Source organism: Phyllostomus hastatus, unplaced genomic scaffold, assembly GCF_019186645.2.
Source record: "Phyllostomus hastatus isolate PE091 unplaced genomic scaffold, TTU_PhHast_1.1 phas_scaffold_585, whole genome shotgun sequence".
In the NCBI taxonomy this organism is placed as follows: domain Eukaryota; kingdom Metazoa; phylum Chordata; class Mammalia; order Chiroptera; family Phyllostomidae; genus Phyllostomus; species Phyllostomus hastatus.
The window spans coordinates 14,279,344-14,297,491 of NW_025334037.1; the positions used below are offsets into that span (position 1 = coordinate 14,279,344).

Sequence of the window (18,148 nt, forward strand, 5' to 3'; positions counted from 1 at the left end):
GATGTGGCCGGGCCGAGAACCACACTTTGAGAAGTGCCCTTCTAGACAGCTCTTCTTAAGCCATTGCTGCCTGCTTGGTTGGGGAAGTTGCTTTGTGTGCATGTGTGAAGGTTGTCCTTTTTTCTAAACATACCATGGTAAGTGATCCACCTGCCCTCTACCCCAGAGCTCCCCCTTTTCTGCCGCTTTTCCAGCCCCGGATCAGACTCCGGCAAACCTGGCCAACAGCCTTCTTCCAACTTTCCACCTCCGGGTTTGTCACTCATTTCCCTGGGCCGCCTGCCTCCTACATTTTGTTTATTGTTTGTTTGCTCTAGCACGATAGTTCTTTGTTTTCCTGTCTGTGCTTCCTAAAGTGTACGAGATGTTCCACTGCTGGTACCTAAGGCCAGTTTCTGTGGTACATCTATAATTTTTAGATGGTTCTCAGAGAAACAAACAGCAGCGAACCACAACATGAGGAAGTTATTACTTTCAGTTTTTTCCAAACTTTGATTACATCAGGGGAAAGCCCCAGCCTGGGGCCCATGTGTCTTCACCCCTTGCTAACAGCCTTCCAGCTCAGGGCCTGAGTCAGGTTATTTGATCATCATCATCATCACCATCATCAAAACAATGGCAGCTTAAATGCAAATAGCGCTTTCTTTGTACCTGGCAGTGTTCCAACGGCTTTCCCTACATTCCCTACACATATTACTGATTAAGCAACTAATGCAGTTAATAATCCTCACAAACCTATGAAGTAGCTAAGATTATGACTTGCAGATGAAGAAACTGAGTCACAGAGAGGTTATGTGACTCACTCATGGTCACACAGCAGGAAAGTGGGAGAGGCAGGGTTTCAGTCTAGGCAAAGTAGCAAAATGTGCCCTTGACCACAGTGATCCTGGGCTAGAGTTTAATGATACTGTTTTGTTTTACCCTTGTCTTCTCTTTTGGACAAATATGTTCATTTTCTATTGAGATGGTGATAAAAAAATCTCTTTCGTATGTTATATGTCAATTATACCTCAGCTTAAATAAATAATAGATCAAAGAAAGATTTAAATGGACTAATGTACGGCAAAAAAGTGAGACAAGTGAAGCAGAAATATTTAGCACACAAGAGGAGAGCTGGTTCTTGGATGTGACAGCAGCTGTGAGGATGGTATGCACAGACTGAGGTTTGGGATGATGAGTCCAAGCTGGCCGTGAGCTCCCCAGGGGCAGGATCCTGTTGGTGTCAGTCAGGGTCCAGCCAGGGAACACAGGGCACACTCAGCAGCTCCACTGGAAAGAGTGTAATGAAGGCAGTGTTCACAGAGGTGCGGGGAGGCAGGAGGTAATGCCAGGGACTCGCCGCAGAGGGAGGCTGTTACCGCCCTGGAAGGAACAAGGGGAGAAAATGATATTACCAGATTATGGAGAGCGGAAGCCAGCTGTAGCGGTGGAAGGGAGGTCAGCAGACAGAAACTGTAGCCAAAGGGGAACCAGCTATGGGGGTGGGGGGCGGGGACCTGTTTCCCTTCTGACCTGTAATATCCATCCTGCCACTCCTGCCATGGACAGACTGCAACTGGAGGCCAGGGTGCAAAGAGCCCAGCGATGCAGTCAGGAAAGGTCAGCCTCTCAGACGCAGAGCAGGGCCAAGGGAAGCGGCCTGATAGCTGGGGCAGTGTGGTACACAGAGGGTGTTGCGCTGAATCGAACTGAACCAAATGGAGAAATGGATTTCCAGTAAAGGGTGCTGTGTGGTCAAGGCAACTGGACCCTGGACCTCTGGGGTTTCACTTCCAGCTTATCTGGGTGAGTGAATCATCAGATTTTGGTGACCTCTTGGGGGCCTGAGTCACACACATGCAGGAGGAGCTGAGTTGCTGGTGCATGTTAAGTGTTTCAAGCTGTAATTATATCCTCCACCTCCTCAGAGCGTCTAGACTAGATTGCGAGAGCTGGAAGAAAAAAATGACTGCAGCTTTCTGTGGTCCTTGAACAAATGGGAATTCCTGGCGGAGGCCCTTTTCCCAGAGCACACAGGAGCAGCAAATCCCCAGAAGCAGCAGCAGCCTGGGCCAGGAAGATGAAGAGAAAAAAGGAAAAGACGTGCCTCGCTGAAGAGTCTCAAAAGGAAAGAGATTCCAGTCAAGAAGTGGCTATCGGAGTGGAAGGGATTGTGTTGTGTTCTCCAGAAAAAATGCTCATGTGACCTACTATCAGTAATGTTAATAATAACACTGCATGTGCACCAAACATTTGTTATGGGCCAGACACAGTGCTAAGCATCTTACGTACTTGGCTGCACTTCATCTCTACAACCGCCCTATGAGGTGAGTACAATTCACATTATTTCTGAAAAGAGAAAAATGGAGCTTAGAAAGGCACAGAAAACAGGGTTGTAGCTACAACTGGTTGAACATTTATTATAAGCCTGGCACGGGGAAAAAGCCCGTCAAGAGGCTGAGGGCACTTTCTAAAGGGCAGCCAGCTGGAAGTGAAGAGTCACCCAGCTACCCTCCCTACTCCCGCTCCCGGAGGCCCCGGATCCCAATCTCGGGCTGGTGCCTCAGAAGTCCATTCCTATATCAGGGGCAAGTGCCCAGTAACGAAGAGGCTGGTCTCCACTCCATTCCCTTAAAAAGTTTCTTCCTCACCTTTCTCTCAGGCCCTCCGCCCCACTGATCAAACATAGCCGTGTGGGCCCCTCATCCAACCCGGTGCTATCGTAACTGAGAGGCAACATGGTTGCCTTTTAACAGGGGTCTCCAATGAGGGGATTTCCCACAATATTAAGGAACTGATCTACCTCCTCGACTGATTTTTCTCCAGTCTCTGCTACAAATACCTTTCTTTTAATTTTTAATTGTAAAGGGTGTGGGTAACATAATGGGCTCAAAATAGTTCTTCACTAAAGAGTGATCACTATTATTTGGCAACTAATCAGACAGTGCCCGAGCATTCCCTGCATCACCATCTGGAGCTCACCGCTGTCTTGAGACGACAGACTCGCCTCCATTTGTGGAGCTGCCTCATTTAGTGAAAAAATGAAATACCGAAGGAAAAATGGAAAAACAGGATGATGTAACAGGTGATGTATTTGAAATGTTTCATTTAATAAATCAATGCTTTAAATGTGCATACACATGCAAACCCACAATACAATAAAATTGTGCAATTGACAATATAATAATAATTACAAGACTTACGAAAAACAAATAATGCATTGGGCCTGCCTTGCATAGGCAACGTGGCCTGGTGAGGAGACCCAGCTGTGGAAGACTTTGCGATGTACAGAGCCTTCTTTCGGGCATATCAGTGAAGCTCAGTGACGCACTGGCATCATTTGGAGATTAAAACAAAAGTCTAAAGTTGGTTTTTGTTGCCAAATTGCCTTCCTCAGGTACATCCTCCCTTTACCAACACCAATAGATTCTGGTTGCTATTAACCTTTATTTATTTATTTTTTTTGAATATCAGCATTTTCCCACAACTGGGCTTCCCAACCACAGTAAAAGTGTCATACATACAACTGTAACTTTTTATGCTTATAACAGACATGTAACATACTAACTGAACGACTGATATTTGTTGAATATCAAGGTTTTATTAAAGGTTCTAGCTTAAAAAATGTACTTTTCTCCACTGTAACTTGTCATTTTTTTCTATATCCTCCCAAGATATGCATCTATTCTCCAAGCCTGATCTATCTTATTAAAGGAGAAAACCTCAAATCAATCTTTTTTTCTTTGCTTTCTGTCCAAACCCTTTTGAGCAAGAGCATCACCTTTTCCTCCTCTCCCCAGAAGCCTAGCGTGGCTTTCTCCACAGATGCTCCTTTCCTCCCTCGCAAGGCAGACACTGCCTTGCATTGTTACTTCAGTTGATCCAATGTGACTAAAGCATCAGATGCACTTTCTGTGAACATTCAACCTCTGATCACTGAGAAGCAAGAGGTCTGGGTGACGGACTCTGGCAAGAATCTTCTCCCATCTGGTTCTAGTTCAGGGCTGGCCTTTGACGGGCCTCCGTCTCACACCAGGACTCCAAGCGGGTGTGGAAGCCGCTTGGCTCTCTGGCAAGTTGAGTGGGTCCGTGGAGAGCTGTTTATTTTTCCGAACAAGAGCAATGAGGCACTGGTGTCTCGGCATCATGCAGATTTAAGTGTATTACCAATTTCTCCCAAACAGGTATGTCTTATTTGACTTAAAGAACTGTCTGTTGGCATCAGACACAAAGGTTCTCCCAAATTACGACCTGCCTATAAGGATATAACAGTAGTTTTAAAGATAGAAGCAACTGGTGTCTCCACACATTCTCCGAGGATGTCGTAAAAGATCCATCCTGTCCTTGTTGTTTTCTCATTCTGTTCCCTTTGGTTGAGGCCATCATTTCTTGTCTAGAAAACAATAGCTTCCCAAAGTCTCACAGGTTCGATTCCCAGTCAGGGTACATGCCTGGGTTGCAGGCCATGACCCCCAGCAACTGCACATTGATGTTTCTCTCTCTCTCTCTACCTCCCTCCCTTCCCTCTCTAAAAATAAGTAAATAAAATCTTTAAAAAAAAAGAAAAAGAAAACAATAGCTTCCTCATTGGTCTCCCTGCCTCCTTTCTCACCCCTTACCAAATTTCTTCTTTTTATTTGCTGCCAGAACAATTGTTTTTGATACACAAAATCTGAGTATGACCACCAGCCCCCTTCCCCTTGATCAAATACCTGCAGTAGCTCCTCACTGCCTATAGGAGAAAATACACAGTCCTTAGCAAGCATACAAGGCTCACTGTAACAGAGGGAGTAGAAACTGGTGGAATCTATAAATGGAATTCTTTTCTTTTTTAAGGAAGCTGAGGCACACCAGACATAGCATGGTACACACTAGGCCCATGGGGACAGTTTAAAACCCTCACTCTAGGTGTTCACTCTGGCCAGTCCCAGTGCCCGCACCTCAGCCCGCACCTCAGCGCCATGAGATTATTTATCTCATGGAACTTGGTTCCGAACTACTATCCTCCAAGCATCTTTCCTTAGTAGGGAGTCTGGGTTAGGTGTCATGGCCCTGGCTTTCAAAGCCATCTGCAGCCCCTATGTGACAGCAGTGACCACACTGTCACTTGCGGGGCTCCCCCCTTGGACCGAGGCTTCCTTGATGAAGATGAATATCTTACTCCTTTTTGAGTAAGTAAGTATATAGAACAAATATTTATAGTGGGCATGTGTTTTGTCTACCCAGGACCTCCTCTTCCCCTCTCCTAGAAAGAGCAGCTGCTAGCCCCCTTCCTCTTTAAGGAACTGACCTTTTCCTGCACCTTATGGTCCTGACCATGTTGCTAAACCAGATGATCCCAGCCCCATCCTAGCAGAGGGCACATGACTCAAGTTGGACCAACCAAATTCTTTTACCTGGGAATGGGAAAGGTACAAAAAGGCAACTGGAGCTATGGCATCAGGTGGGAGCTCTCTAAAGGGACCACAAGTGCCCTAGCTCCTGGATTTTATTCTTCTCAAGGCTGTGGTATCAGTGAGCTTTTGCTGGGTAACAAATAATGCCAAAATTTAATAGCATAGAATCATATCCTTTTATTTATCTCAAAATTCTAGAGGTCAGTAATTTGGGCTTGGTAAGCTGAGCATTTCTCCTGGTCTTAGAAGGATTTGCACATGGATATCTGTGATCAGCTGTTGGTGAACTGGAGGTTGGTTGCCTAGGGTCACCTCAGCTGGGATCATCTCTGCTCTCCATGGTATCTCATTTTCCAGCAGTCTAACCTGATCTTATTCACGTGCACCTGGGTGGAGTTCCAGGAGAGGGAATGGAAGCACACGGGGCTTGCTGAGACCTGGGCTCACACTTCAACATCAACATCTCCAGTGCATTCTATTGGCCAAAGCAAGTCACAGGAGCAGCCCAGATTGAAGGGAGTGAGAACTCATATCTACTCCTTGATGGGAGGAGCTGCAAAGTCACAAGGTGAAGGGAGTGGATACAAGAGTGGAAAACTGTGGTCATATCTGCAGACGACCACAGCTTTGTTGTTCAGTTTCCTGTTAGTTTTCCAATGCCTCCTTTTTTAAATAAAGGTCCTATATGTCAGCTTCTGTTGTTTGCAATTTAAAGACCATAACTTATGCATGCTTGGAAATGAATGAATGAGGATATGTTACAGTGGGCCCAGTGTCATCCAAGGGAGAGTGTTACAAAGAGGGGAGGGGAGAAGGGTGGCAGACCGCATCACGGAGCTGAGGAAGCTGCAGAGGATGCTGTGTGCTGATTGCCTGAGAGCATGCGCCTCCGAAGTCTTCATACTACTTTCCCTCCCATCTCCCTAACTCACCCCTGTGGTCACAGCCACCAACAGCTGGAAATCTCTCTGAGAGCTAGACGTGGAGAATAAGCCTTTCACTTGGAACTGCTCTCTTGTTACCACCCAAACTGAATTTGAGACCCTGATTGTTTGTAATAGGTCACTATCCTCAGTTGTAGGTTAATAGAGCCACATTTTATATTTAAGATTAGTTTAAATACAGGACATAACGTTGTTAAGGAAAGGGTTTTTCGATAATGGAAAAGTCTGAAGGTTGAAAGGATCCTGAGTTATGACCCAGTGTTCCTCAATTTAAGTCCTTTTCACCCCCCACTTCCATACCTTTCCCAGAAAATTTCTGTTTCCTTAGGAGTGGAGCATAAGGATGTTAGGAGAGCAAAAACAGTTTCTATAATTAAATAACACTGAACTGTGAATGATTGATATCTCATATGCCTCAGTTTCAAGGATAATTTATAATGTTAAGGGGAAGATTTCTTAACTCAGAAATATTTTTTTATAAGTAAAATCCCAGCAAATATGAAGGAGAGGTCTTTAGGCAGTTATGGTGAGGGGGGAGGGTTGTTGTTATTTTTTGTAGTGGTGGTGGTGATATAAATAATGAAAAAATAGTATCTGTGTATAGATAGGACAGTGGATTTTTGTCATGCTTAGCACTTTCTCTTCTTTGAGAAGGCATGGTCACCTTGGCCTTCAGAATATTCCAGAAATTGGTGTAGTAATTTATAATGACAACCGATGAAAATGGGAAGTTCCTCAAAGTTCTTGCAGCCTTAAACCCAACCTTTGAGAGTTAAATAGCACCCTCAGATAAAATGATTGCCCTGCGGTTCTTTGAGTGCTTCTCACCATCTGTAAACCACAAGACTGTCACTCAAAGTGCTGAGATTCACATCTTTGCGGGTGAGACAAGGAGGAGCCATATCTGCTCTCACGAAGTCTCAGGCTCGGGCCATGCGCCAGGGCAGCCAGATAGGATCTCCAGGGCTGAGCGGGATGGTGCGATGCTCCCTGTGTGGGAGGCCTCCTGGGGAGGCAGACTGGTGACCTCACTGGGAAAACGAAAACAGTTCAATAAAAAAGACTTATCTTGGAAATGATCTGCCTGAATCTGAGACCAGTGAAGGGATTATATTTCCAACACCCTTTCAAAGAAAAAGGCCATTCTCCATTAATCCTGTATAGGGAAGAAATCCCACAGTGCTTCTACTTGACTAAAAGATGATGATTCAGGCAAAAAGGATCTCAACTCCAGGTCTACACAAAGACACAGTAAGGGGATCTCCCTTAAAAGAACAAATTAGAATGTTTTCCTTCTCAGACCAGAGCAGTGATGTGCTCCTGGGAAGCACAACTCTGGGGAAGACCCAAGGATACAAGTAACCTCAACTTTTGACCTCTGATACTTTCCTTCCCTCTGGGATTTCTTTCATGATACCTCGAATGCTGCCGATGAAGACATAGAGTGTCCCAGGGTCTACAGCCTCAATGCAGACAAAGGAACAAAGGTTGGACATTTCAAAAGGACTTGTACCTAGTATGCAAAAATACAGTAGGCAGATTGATGTCAAAGTAATCTAGATGCAATATCAGGCTGAAAGCAGGCTTCTGATTCCCCTCTGGTGGACCCGTTTTGTTCTGTTCTGAGCCCCGTTCCTTGCCTAAAGGCCTCTCTCAGCAATTCTTAGTCTCGAAGCCCTTGGGCATGTATCTTTCAGGGAACTGGGAGGACCAGCCCTAGTGATAGGTAATTTGGTGGGGATTTCATGTTCTATCAACACTAGTATAATATTATCACCTTTGCAAGAGATATTTACAGGAAATTAATTCATTATAGTGGGCAACATCTCTTCTCTGTTTGGCATATAGTATGTTTGGGCCCAAGGCCTCGGTTTTATTTGCAAAGGGTTCTGGCTAGAAGCATCTGATAGAGTACAGTTTGATTTGGCTTCACCTGAGGTCTTCTCTTGCCCACAAGTTTCTTAGCTTCTGGAACTACAGGCATTTCTGCCAATTTAATAAAAAGCTTCTTTAGCTTTCTGCCCAAATAAAAAATCGGACCCAAGACAATCAGACTATGTGTTTCAGAACCTTCTATGAATATGACAAATCTTAGGAGGCCCCTGGCTCTGACTTTGCTTTGAGAGCTAGAAAGCTCATACTCAAATCTGCCATTCTCCCTCAGTGAGTGTGCAAGACTTTTGGGTGTATAAATGTTTGAGTCTAACTTTAGATTGGATTCACTTTATTCTCACTTTTCTCTCTTGAATTTATCTCTTTAACAATTTTTGTCCATTTCTAACTATGCAGTTTTGTCAGCTACCTTAATTATATTTTTCCATCACCTTAGCATCAGAAAAATTCTCTAGAACTTAAAAAGCAGTTTCTGGATGTTCTCCTGGGGTGGTGCTCTTCTTGATAATCTATTATCTGAGCTGTTTTATAGCCCTGTCAGGGCAGAGGCTAACTCGTACATTTTTGTATGGTTAAGATGGAAATAATTCCTCTCCCATGCAACAGATAATCTCAGAATTTATGACTTCTGACAAGGTTGGACAACAACCAGTTTTGTATCTAACTTACCACTCAACCTAACATTGGATACCTAGCTTCTGAAATGCTATTTGAACTGGTTTTAATACATTATAATTTCCTTCAGTAATTAATAAGTTAAATATAACCTCTGACACACCTTATATATGTATAAAAATAATTTTTTTAACTTCTGAAAAAATACCATAGCAGCAAATAGAAAAAAATGGGCAACACTATGTATTTGTCAAAATCCATAGAAATGTTCAGTATGAAGAGTGAATTTTGACATGGGCAAATCAAACATAAATCATTTAGGAAGTCAAGGAAATCTCAGATGGAATGCAAAAGGTGACCAAAAAAAAAAAATTCTGCCTGAACTGCAAACGTATGAAACATAGCTCAGTGAAGGCGGCGGGGGGAAAGGTACTGACCTAAGTAATGAAGGTAGTGGCATCTGTGGCATCTGTAGGACTAATGGAAAAAGTAACTGCACAGAGTATTGTACTCTAGTTGATTAAATTGTCTTCTGCAGGAATATAGGTTAACAAATCTCCAACCACTCCATGCATATATACTGGAATTTACAATTAAGTACATGAATAGCCAATAATAGGATCCAGGTTTCTTACTGTTAGAGAGTCTATAAAGAAGCAAGAACTATCTGGCGTAGCTCAGTGGATTGAGCGCGGGCTGTGAACCAAAGCATCGCAGGTTCGATTCCCAGTCAGGGCACATGCCTGGGTTGCAGGCCATGACCCCCAGCAACCGCACATTGATGTTTCTCTCTCTCTTTCTCCCTCCTTTCCCCCTCTAAAAATAAATAAATAAAATCATTAAAAAAAAGAAGCAAGGAAAGGAGGCTGGAAGAGACTTGGAGACATCAGTATGAATTCATGTTAGGCTTAACACAGATACAGATAGTTACATAGAGAAATAACAGATACATGGGTCACTATACATACATATAATTCCTTCTCAGCTGAGAGGGCCTGGCACTGGCAACACTCCTGTTGCAATGAACACACCTAGCACACAGATTTTGCTTTCTAATACTATTTTCCAATAAAAGAAAATAAGGCTTTTGGAGAAATGGCTGATTTTAGAACTGACACAGAAATTCTGTAAGATGAGCCTGAAGCATCATATAGTGTTAAAAAGTAAGCAGTTCTCAAATAAATGAATGAATGAATGAATGAATGCATGAGTGAATAAATGAATGCATGCATGCATAAATGAATGAATGAAAACATGGAGCTGTGTCAAAGGGATACAGGAGCCCAGTGACAGAGTTCCTAATGGCCAAAGTTGAAACAATTTAAGCAACAAAGTAAGTGGTGTGATATTAGATTATAACTCAAGTATAAAATAAATTTTGAGTCCATACTGACATAAATAAATAATTGAACCAGTAAATAGGAGAGATAAGACAGAGCTTACAGGCAAAAGAATTTCAAATAATGTATGTAAATACTCTGCCCTCAAGGAGGTGAAGCTAACGCACAACTCCCCATATCCTTAAATGTGTACTCTGTGCAGTGACATTCTTACAAAGAATACAGCATGAAAAGGGAGTGGGAGAGTAAATTTACAATGGAGACACCTGACAGACACTACCTCCACCAAGATATCAAGGTCAACATCGACAGTCATAAAATATGTTAACAGTATGTACCTTTTATATGATGTGATAAGAATGGCACTTTACCTCCACACTCTCCCTCCCATAAAACCACAACCCCGGTCTAATGATGAGGCAAACGTTCAACCAATCCCAGCTGAAGACGAGTTTACAAAATGCCTGTCCTGTATGCCTCAAAACTATGAAAGTCATCAAAAATAAGGAAAATCTCAGAAACTGGCACCAATCAGAGGAGCCTAAGGAGAAATGGCAACTAAATGTGCTTTGGCATCCTGGATGGGACCTTAAAATAGAAAAGGAGACATTAGATAAAACACTAAGGAATTCTGAGGAAATGGTGGAGTTTAGTCAATAATAATGTATCAGTATTGGCTCATTACTTGTGACAAATATACCACAACAATGTAAGCTGTGAAAAATAAGAAAAAGTGGGTGTGGGCTATGTGGGCCTCTCTGTGCTATGTTTGCAATTTTTGTAAATCTAAAACTGTTATAAAATTAAAAATTATTGAAATAAATAGGTGTAGCAGACAAACCCAATAGAGAAACATTCTGCATGCAAAATATTTGTGAATGTCATGAAAAAAAAAAAAAAGAAAAACTCAAAAACTATCACAGGTAAGAGAACAATAAGGAACATGACAATTTTAAAAAATGTGAAGTCCTGGATAGGATTATGAAATTTAAAAAAAGACACTAGTGGAAAAACTGCTAAAATCCAAAAATAAGGCTATAGCTCAGTTACTAGCAAGGTACCAATATTAATTTCTTAGTCCGACAAATACATCATGATTGTATAAGATGTTAGGGAAGGTTGGGTGAAAGTATGTGGGAATTCCCCTTGGGTAAAGGTATATAACAACTACTTTTGCAACTTTTCTGTAAATCTACAATTTTTCTGAAATGGACAGTTTTTTAGGTATTTTCTTGAATAGGTAAACCATGAGGAATAATGGCTATGTGCAGACTGGAAGCAAGGGGCGCTGTCTTCCTTTAGCCAACAGAGAGGCAAAGCTGCCATCAACAGAACTGACATGTTTTGAAGAAGGAAATGGGCCTGAGTCACAGTGATTCTCCCCCCAGATGGGCAGGCAAGTGTAACAGTCTGGATAATAAATCTTTGGTTAGCTTAGGCCAAAGCTCAGAGAATTCTGCATTTCTTAAAGCTCTTGGGGACAAAACGTACTTCTCTCAACAACCTCAACAAGAGTGGTCTATTTCAAGCACTGGGTGTTAAAGATAGGGACACAACTGTTCATGGGATCTTTCCTACATCTGCCCTTTCCACACCAGGAAGCTCAAGAGCTATAACCTCATGGACATAGGAAGAACAGCTCTTATCTCACTGACCAGTGAGAAGGCCAGCCTCTACAGGATGGCCACAAACAGCCAAGATCCTGCAGGGACTGGAAGGAGCTTCTGATCCTTGCTTGGCTGAGTTACTTCTCCAGGCTTTTCCCAAGGTAGTGAGAAATAGGTTTCCTGGAATTGTTTATGGGGATGTCAGAAGGTCAGCCAGAGTTCTCAGCCTGAACAGTCATTTGTTTCTCCTTCCTCTCTGGAGTGATAATACCATATGTTGCCCCAACAGAACTACTTACACATACTAAATACCTGTAATGTGCCAACAACAGTGCTAGGCGCTAGAAAAGAGGGAGTGGACTTGGGGGAATAAAAAAAAACAAAACATACTGGGCTGGCCAAAATGTCATATGTTTTTTTCCGTAAAATAAAAGACATATTCTTCATTTTCACCAATAACTTTATTCATTTGCATATTTTGAATATGTCAGCAATCTCCCTCTGTGTGGTGTAACATTGATTGTTCTCAATTTGATCACTTTCAACTTCAACTGCTCTACCCAACTGTGGAGCATCAACGATGAGAAACCTCCAGCAAGAAACTTCACGCCACCTTTGACATGACTGATCAGTCACAGAACCTTCTCCATACACTGCCCCAATGTTTTTTGTGTGTTTCAGTTGCATTTTTACCTTTTTTGAAACCATAAAGCATAATATGCTGAAAATGTTGCATATTTTCTTCCATCTTCACTATTAATGTGGCTACACAAAAATTCACCAGTTTTGATAAGGTTTTTTTAGATGCATGCTGATATAACAGCTGTGACAAAACAATCTAACCAAATTGTTTTGAATGAAGTTAAAGACAACCAAACGCCACTAGAGACATCTTATGGAAAAAAATGAATAAACTTTTTGGTCAACCCAATAAGAGTAATAATGATGCCAATTGATGATGACGATGATGATGATGGTAAATATGTGATAGTATATATTTGTAACAGCTCAAGCCCTATGCTACAAGTACTAATCCAATTCTTATAACAATTCAATGAGAAAGATTATATTATCTCTATTTTATGGGTAAAAAAAACTCTTCTCACTCTAGGAAGCAAAGATCAGAGTAGCTTGTCTAAAGTCAACTAGGAGGCATCAAAGTGGCTAAGAACTTAGTCTTTGAGGCCCAGCAGACCTAGAATCTGTGTGACTTTGGACAACTAAGGTCACCTCTTTGTCAGGCAGATAAGGAATAAGGGTAAAATCAGCACAAATTTATCAATTGCCTTGGTCCACTTAATAATGTCTTCTACAAATTTGGGGTAGAAGGGGCCACACAGTGTGCAGAATTTGCCAAACTGTACCAAGTACCTTACAGGGAGGAACACATTTTGTCCTCATGGTAAAACATGAGATAAGGACTTTCTATTTTACTGGGGATAAAATGTATGTTCAAAGAGGTTGAGTCAATTTCTTAAAGGTCACCCAGCAGGCAAGTGGTCCAGCTGCAGTTTGAGTCCAGCTCTGTCTGCCCCAGTGCCCTGAGTCTTGAACAATCAGCTGCTTCCCACTCACCAGTCCAGAAACTCCAGGCAGCTCAGTTATTCCAGGTAACATATTTTTCATTTTAACCGAAGGCAGAACCCAAAGGATTCACCATAAGTGCTATAAATCTGGCTGAGGGAATCTCATTTGAATTCAGTGGGCCTTTTAATAACTGATAGCATACACCTTAGAACGCAGAGAACCTTCCCTGGGAAGCTAGAGTGCATTTTGAAGAAGAAATATAGAGAGGTAAGTGGGGGAGAGGAGAATAAAGGTTCAAGAAGTCTGAAGACCAAGGAACGAGTTTCTTTTGGATTCTAAAGCAAACCTACAATTTATACAATTAACCTGGCCTTTGGTCAAGCTTCTACCAAGAAGGCAATGCCTTTTGGGCCTCAGAGAGATTTAGGGTAAAAACAAAGATGTTAAATAGATTCCATCCCCTACCCCAACCTTGATTACTGGTAGTAGCTCCTGGGAGAGTTGTATTAAGAAGGATCATGAATCCAGACATTACTCTTCTGAGTATTTATCCAAAGAATATGAAAACACTAATGCAAAAAAGATATACCTGCCCTTATGTTCATAGCAGCATTATTTAGAACAGCCAAGATATGAAGGCAACCTATGTGTCCATCAACAGATGAATGAATAAACAAGATGTAGTACACATACACATGAAATACTACTCTGCAATAAAGATGGAATATTACCATTTGTAACAATATAGATGGATCTTGAGAGTATTGTGCTAAGTGAAATAAGTCAGAAAAGAAAAAAATTGAATGATTTCACTTACATGCAAATATGAAACAAAATAGTAACAAACAAACAAAATAAACACATAGGTACAGAAAACAGAAAGGTAGTTACCAGGTGGGGAAGGGTGGAGGAAGGGTGAAATGGGTAAATGGGGTCAAATATACGGTAAACAATGGAAACTAGACTTCTGGCGGTGAGCACCAGCAGAGTTTACATGTGCTGAATAATAGTGTTGTACGCTTAAAATTTATATAATGCTTAAATAATGCTACCTCCAATTAAAAAACTAAATTCATTGTTTTTAAAAAAGAAGAATCACAATTGTACCCAGGCTCAGCTGGGGAAAAAAAATAATTCCTTGCTCCATTAGCAATTTCTGCCACAAGTTTTGAGAGTGGAAAGAGCCTCGCATGTGCCCAGAATTTGCCATTCCCGCTCCAGGGGATGTCACAGCTTGGACACACTCTGCAGAGGGAGTTAACTGAGCTCAAGTCCAGGTAGGGAGCCAAACTGTCCCAATGGCACCCTGCTTCCCAGACCTTGCAAAGTAGGGCAAAACAGCACCGACAGCAAGAAAGGGCCTAATTTGAATTCTTTTGGTTTTAATTATTTTGAAAAGAGACACAGGCCACCAATGCCAAGATCCTTTAGGAAGAACTAAAAACCAAAGAGACTCAGGCCAGCTGGAGGGAGTGGAGGGGGGAGCCCTAGCCAATTAGCCTTCCTTTGTGACATGGTCACCCTTCACCCCACCCTCCAGAAGCCTTAATAACACTCATGTGTCAACGGGATCTCAGGAGAGGGGAAAAAGCGGTGAGCCAAACCTCAAGAGTGAAGGGGAAAAAAAGCAAAATCTGAAATTTCAGCTCAAAACTGGACCCTTGAACGGCTTAACTGCTGTTATTATTTTTTATAGCGCTCTCACTGGGCTTTCCTGACCACCAGGAACTTGGCCTCAAAGCTCAACCCGTCATGTCTTCCCTCCGTGGCCTTGCTATTGCCTTGCCAAACAGGCTCAACCACCATCTCAAAGTCTACAGCATTCCACGTCAGACCTCCCCAAGTCGGTCAAACTTCCCAGGGGTAGACTACTAAAGGGAAAGCAGTCCTAATGTTTCCTTTAATAAACAGTTTTTACAGGGTGCCAAATGCCCTTTAAGGAGCCCAACAGCCCAAAGAAATCACCTGGATTCCAGAAACCCCAGCCTAACCCAGAGGCAGGAGGGGGCAAAGACCCAGGCCCGAAATTGTGCTCCGGGGAATCTACCTGGTTCATGATGTGAGGAGACTCGGAAGGTACCATTAGCATTCATCCAAGAAGGTTCTGCTGGGTCCTGACAAGAATGAGCCCGGTCTCGGCAGGGCGGTGGTTCTACAGAGGGTGGGACAGGAAATTTCTACCATGTGCCTTTTAAAAGGGAATCGGTTATATCAAATGCCCTTGTGTTCTGTTGAGCACCTTTATGAATTTGGATTCACAAAGATGAGCATGAAGCCGAATTTGAAGCTAAAGAAAACCCAATGGCTGTACTTGATAGAACCAGAATAAGGTAGAGTTTGGGGGGCAGTCCAGGACAGAAGGTGAAAGGGACCAGCAGAGCATGTGGCCTGAAGCTAGGACAAAGCCCCTAGTGCAAGGTCTGAGGACTCAGGGGCTGGGGTGTCTAGGAAAAGGGATTTCTGATGTTCAATTTGAAGTTCTTTGCTTCTTGATCATATAAACTATTCTCTTATTCCCCAACTACATCACAAAATTTCAGTAAAATCTAGTAAATACCTGCATGGCTCTCTGTGAGTGGGGCTTAGTGCAAACCCAGGGAAGGCTGGGTTTCACTCCTGGGTTTGAGAGAAAAATAGTCGGCAAACTCAGGTTGCAGGGCTTAGGGACCAGGGGGACACGAGGTTCAATCCCTAAGAACCAACTAAATCTTCCAGTGCTTTCTCCATTTCATTCTAAGTGGACAATGAATTGTATTGATACTCTCTATCTTTTTAAATTTTCTTCTCTATATTTAGGACATAGCAGGTACTATAAAGAAACGATAAAGAATATAAAACTTAACGTTTGAATAGATACGGGTCTGCATTCTGGCTCCACTTTCCCGACTATGAGATTCTAAGCCTCAGTTTCCTAATCTATTGATTCATGATGATCATTCTTTGTAAAGGATCAATGAGATAAACTCTCTGCACTGTTCCCTGTGGTAAGTGACACATAGCAACACTCAATGAATGCTGGTTGCTCTTATTCATCTGTTGGCGATAACGATAAGGGTGATGGTGAAGACCACACAGACAAGGACTATTCCTGATGGTAGAGCTCCTATAGTTAGGGGAGGGGTAAAAAGGACTGGTGAAATAGATTTCAAGATAAAAGGGAGTAAATTTTGCAAACCTGTTCTATTGATCTTCACTGGACCGTAAAGTGAACACAAAATAAACTTCACTGTGCTTGTCACTGACATGGGAAGATTGTTTCTTGTCAAAGTTAGTTACACGAGCTAATGCAGGCGCTGCCTCGCACCAGCCAAGCCCGATGGGAACAGGGAGTGAAAGAAGGTTGATGAGTTGAGTATGAATTTATACAAAGGGGGAAGTGAATGATGACCTCTGTCAAAAGCCTTAACAAATCAAATGCATTATGCTTAACCTTTCTCTTGTGCTATCAAATTCTTCCCCTATTACCTTCCAAGTGGATTATTTTTCTCTCTGAGATTATATATTCCTTTTCTCATTATACATTTAGTTAACTCTAATTTTCTATGCTCAGTACGCCTTTTCGGATATAACCATCATTCTTTTTTTCCCAACCTTTATCGAGATATAATTAACATCTAACATTGTATACATTTAAGTTTATAGTGTGATGATCTGACACATACATCTTGGCAAAATGACAACCACAGGAGTATTAATTAACACCTTCATCGCCTCACATAATTACCGATTCTTTTTTGTGGTGAGAACAATGAACTCTCTTAGTAACTTTTAAGTATACAACACAGTATTGTTAGTTATAATCACCATGCTGTACATTACATGCTCAGAATTTAATCATTTGCTAACTTAGAGTTTGTATCCTTTGACCAATATCTCCCCATTTCCCCACCTCTCCAGCCCCTGGCAACCACTGTCCTACTATTTCTCTAAGTTCAGCTTTTTTTAGATTCCACATATACATGTTTATCTTTCTCTGTTAGACTGATTTCACTTAGCATAATGCCTTCAGGTTCAGCCATGCTGTCGAAAATGGCAGGATTTTCATCTTTCTTGTGGTTGGATAATATTCCTCTGTGTGTGTGTGTGTGTGTGTGTGTGTGTGTGTGTGTGATATCTTCTTTATCCATTCATCCATTGATGGACACTTAAGTTGTTTCCCTATCTTGGCTGTTATCAATAATGCTGCAGTGAATATAGCTATCTTCAGAATCCTGATTTCTTTTCCTTTGATATATGCCCAAAAGTGGGATTGCTAGATCATATCTGCAGGAGTTTGTTTTCATTTTTCAATTCAGTTCCATTGGTCTATGTGTCTGTATTTATGCCGGCACCATGCTATTTTGATTACTATGGCTTTGTTATATACTTTAAAAATCAAAATAAAGTATAAATAAATAAATCAAGCTGTGATGACTCTAGCTTTGTTCTTTCTCAAGATTGCTTTGACTATTCAGGGTCTTTTATGCTCCATATGAATTTTAGGAATTTTTTTATTTTTACATAAAACAACATTGGAACTTTAATAGATTGCATTCAATCTATAGATAGCTTTGGACAGTATTGACATTTTAACAATATTAATTCTTCCGCATGAGGTGAAAGAAAAAGGAGCCTCTTTCTCTTGACAGAGTCCTGAACAGTTGGGGAAGCTGAGTTCTTGCTTACACTCTCTCACTTTCCCTCATAGAAGAAGTCACAACCAAGGTCTCTTGTGTCATTGACCTGTGCTGCCTTGAAGGGGAGGGTAACAGAGTAAAGTCAAACTGTTCCTCTTACTCTATTAAATGTATATTTATTTCCCTCCAGTGGTGTGCTGGGACTTCTTTGGGGAATCCTCAAATTCCCCA

The 18,148-nt window shown here is 41.9% G+C and overlaps 1 long non-coding RNA gene across 2 annotated transcripts; it reads left to right on the forward strand.

The window, feature by feature from the left end:
• The first annotated feature begins 1,550 nt into the window (after positions 1-1,550).
• Positions 1,551-6,066, forward strand: LOC123810083. Of its 2 annotated transcripts, XR_006784178.1 has the most exons (4): positions 1,551-1,785; positions 1,908-2,306; positions 2,921-3,064; positions 5,733-6,066. It is a non-coding gene; the product is annotated as an uncharacterized LOC123810083 (long non-coding RNA). The 2 variants fall into 2 exon arrangements; XR_006784177.1 differs by having other exon boundaries at positions 1,554-2,306.
• The last annotated feature ends 12,082 nt before the right edge of the window (positions 6,067-18,148 follow it).